Below are 4,155 nucleotides of genomic sequence, written 5' to 3'. Positions count from 1 at the left end.
GACTTTCTTTAAGGTAAGGAGCACTGCCCTAGCTTCTAGAAAGTTTTATGAGAAAGGTCTTGAATAGCCTGGACCAAGTCCCCTGGACTTTTTTCCGATGAGAGTGACCTCCCCATCCCTCCTTCGAGGCGTCTGAGTGAATCGTCACCGACGGGGGAGGTGGCTGAAGAAGAACCTGACTTCTTTAGATGTCTGGCTTGGGACCAAGGCCTGAGAAGAGTACTTAGCCGAAGCGGCTGGTCTTCTCAGATCTCTTCACGCGTTTGATGCATAACTTCTCCAAACTCCGATTGCATCCTTTAGCTGTGCTCTTAGCACTGGGTCTGTCACCGAAGCAAACTGGAGAGAGCGCAGTACTCTCTCCTGTTCGTGTCTTGATATCCTTTCGGAATCTTGAAGTCTCTTGACAGAACCCGCTATCTCCTTCCTTTTCTTCGCCGGGGTGGAGAAACGGTGTGACAAAAGGTCCCAGTGGATCTTAGCCACTGGAACTTTTGAGATGGAGAAAGTCGAGACTTTTTCTGTTGATCTTGAAGCCTAGGTACTCTAGGAACTGGATCACTTGACTGGAAGCTTGCAAGCATTCTGTCTCGGATGCTGCCCACACCAACCAGTCGTCCAGGTAGGCTACTACCTGAATTCCCTTTAGGCGAAATTGTTTGAGAGCTACGCTCGCAAGCTTCGTAAAAATCCTTGGGGCTATGTTTAGCCCGAATGGCATGGCTCCGAAGGCGTATAGTCTTCGTTGTAGCCTGAACCCTAGGTAGGGGGAGAGTCGATGGCTAATTGGAATGTGCCAGTAGGCGTCTGACAAGTCTATAGAAACGGAATATGCCCTCTTGGGCAGTAAGGTCCTTATGTGTTGCAGTGTTAGCAATTTGAATTTGCAATTCACTATGAACTTGTTAAGTGGCGACAAGTCCAGAATGACTCTGAGCTTTTCCGAGTCTTTCTTGGGAACACAAAACAGCCTCCCTTAGAAATTGATGGGCTTCACCCTTTTTCTCCAACCGTTCTTGAACGTAATCCTCCATAACGGGGGTGGAGTGTTGGAAAAACCGAAGGTACGGGGGTGGAGTGCTGTACCAGCTCCCGCCCAGTCCATTCTTGAGTAGGCTGTGGGCCCAGGGATCGAAGGTCCACCGATCCCGAAATTTCAGAAGTCTCCCTCCTACCGGTATCACCTCACTTGGACTGCCGTCCTGACCACGACCACCCCTGAATCCCCTTCCCCTTGAGGGGCGTCTAGACGAGCCTCTGGCTGCTCCTCTAGGCTTTGCTCGAAAGGAAGTAGACTGCCCTTCGAACGCTGGGGTGACTGCCGTGGACTGTGTCGACACGGCCTGGGGTACCCACTGAAAGGTGGTCGGGGTTTGTGCCACGATCTGGGGCACTGGGGGCAATGGCAATTGCAGTTGCTGTTGCTGTCTAAGAGGCTTGGCTGGCCGAGACGGTAGCCTAGTCCTCATAGTCTTCCTCTTTGGTTGAGGACCCTCATCCGGGGAAGACTTTCTTTTGATAGCCAGGCCCCACTTCTGGAGAAGGTTTCTATTCTCCAAGGCGGCTTTATCAACAACTTCTTTGACCAAGTCGGTAGGGAAAAAGGTCTTTTCCCCAAATGTTGGAGGAGATTAGTTTCTTTAGCTCGTGCCTCACCGTAGCCGAGGTAAACACGAACTCCCTACAAGCTCTCCTTGCCTTGACGAAGCCATAAAGGTCCTTCGTCACTGTGGCCAGATGAGGCTTGGCCACTACCATGAACATTTCATGGACCTTGGGGTCACTTGCCATCGTCTCGAGAGTAGTCTGAAGAGACATTGAGGCAGTCAGTCTTTCTTTTGTATCGAACTCACTTCGCAAAAGAAAGTCAGACAGCTTAGGGAGGTCCTTGCCGAACTGACGTCCGGCAATATCAGCCTCCAACTTTCCCACTGAGAACGTAAGATGGACGTCCTTCCAGTCTTTGTGGTCCATAGGCAGGGCCAGCGACAAGGGTTTACACTCCTCTAGGGAGGGGCAAGACTTGCCGGCCTCGATTGCTTTTAGTACAGCCAGAAACCCTTTCTGTAAAAGGGGGAAGGCTCTAGTAGGCGAGGACACAAAGGAAGGGAGCTTCCTATTCAATGCAGCTACCTTTGAGTTAGAGAAGCCCCTCTCTTTCATCGAGGATGAAAGTAGAGCTTGAGCCTTAGCATGGTCCATCACTATGACCTCCTTCGGCTCTGTCTCCTCCTTTGAAGCTGGTTCCTTCCTCAGCCGGACATAACAGTCCGGATATGATGCCTTGCTGGGCCAGAATTCCACCCTCCAGGGGAACTGAGCCCAGCTTATCCGAGATGACGATCTTTCCAGTCGTCATCGGCATGTGCTCAGCATACCTCCATGGGTTAGCATCTGAGCACAAGGGAAGGTCTTTCACATTGAGCTTTTTCTGGGGCCCATGTGATTCTGCAAGGCACTGCATTCGCAGTTCCATTGCAGCCGCCTTCTCCTGATTCTCCTTCTGCATTTGTTGGATCATTCCAACAATAGAAGAGAGGGCCTGTCCCAGCTCTACTGGGAGACCGGCCGATGTAGAGGGGCTTGAACTTCATCCTGGGCTTCTGCCAGGAGGTCTTCCTCCTGACACCCGTCCACATCAGACATCCTGTCATTTAGCTGGATGTCTTGCATCGCGACCGCGACTTCAGCATCCACCTGGATCTGAACTTAGGGGATCTCCTCTTGAGGCTGGGGAATCACTGCATCAGCTGATGCCTTAGGGAAAAGATACGCCCTCATCTTCTCACTTGGAAGATAAGGGCCAGAAGTGTTCTTTTGGAAGCCCCTTACCCAGGTACGAAGCTTCTTCCTAGCTATTTAAATGTCTCAATAATCAGGTTAGTGCACACAGTACATACCTGAGGGTCCCAATACCGGAGATCATCCTTGGAGACAGCGTATGCTGCGTGTCTCCTACAAAACTCATGTCCGCAGAGGTTCTTGCTGCTGACATTGCAGAAAGCACTTCCCCACTTCGGAGTGTCCTTCTGTAAAGAGAAGAAATTTCCATGAGTATCAAGTGATATGTATCACTATGTATCACTGGATATGCATAGTATAGCATAACAATTCAGAAAGGAAAGACACACACTTGTGTTTCCCTCACAACCCATTGTTGCAGCCTTCCAGATAATAAAATCAAAAATGGTTTATCTCTTCTAGAGTAACCAATGCAAGGTTTCCAGAGGAAACAGGTGGAGCTCACACCTAAGCAATGATTTTAAAATCCTGGATAATAGACAGGGAAGAACTCAGCTTCCTATCTGAGGGCAACAGCAAAGGGATGTGCAAAAAAACACAATAGTGTTAGAAGATACAGTGCTGTACCAAAACCTTTACTATAGTTTTCTTCTTACTGTATATGCTATACAGAAGAATACTAGTACAGTATAGGGGGATGTGTGCCGGCCTGCCTTTGCCGGCCGGCACACACCACAACTAGCTTTAAAGTATACTACTTAACAGCTATAGGGCGGCAGCACTCTGGTTCAAATGCCTGTGCCGGTCGGCAGCAACTGCCGGCCGGTAACAGCCAGTGTTGGCCGGCAATGGCTGCCGGCCAGCAACTACACAAGGTAGTACCCAGCTGCCGGCCACACTCTTGGTGACCGGCAGACAAGGACTGACATAAGCCGGCCGGCAAAGGTACAAGACCGATGCCAGCCGGCAGCAAAAGAACCAGAGGACTACACCTGCCCGGCTGCCGGCCTCATAGGCCGGCAGCCGGGACAGGTAGAGCACTAGAAGAAAAATAGAATGGATGCCGGGATAAGAGTGTACACAACCTCCAAGCCCGGCAACCGAAAGAGTGCATATAAGGAAGGGGAGAAACTAATTCAGGCTTCCTTGACCAATGCCGTCCGGCTCTGCCGGCAGGCATGGATGAGGGACCAAGAGAGGTCCGGGCAGCACTCGAAAACATAAGACCCTTGCCGGCCAGCAGCTCTGCCGGCCGGCAATGGGCTGAGTCAATTCCACATCCCAACCTATACTAGGTCCAGAAGTAGAACGACGTACAGTACAGTAAGACCCCTGCCGGCCAGCTCTGCCGGCCGGCAAGGTACAGTACAGTAATGGCTAGGCCATTACGGAGATAGAGGGGGAAGGGACAAG

The sequence above is a fragment of the Palaemon carinicauda genome, chromosome 31 (genome assembly GCF_036898095.1).
Source record: "Palaemon carinicauda isolate YSFRI2023 chromosome 31, ASM3689809v2, whole genome shotgun sequence".
Classification (NCBI taxonomy): Eukaryota; Metazoa; Arthropoda; class Malacostraca; order Decapoda; family Palaemonidae; genus Palaemon; species Palaemon carinicauda.
This window is presented reverse-complemented; position numbering follows the sequence as displayed.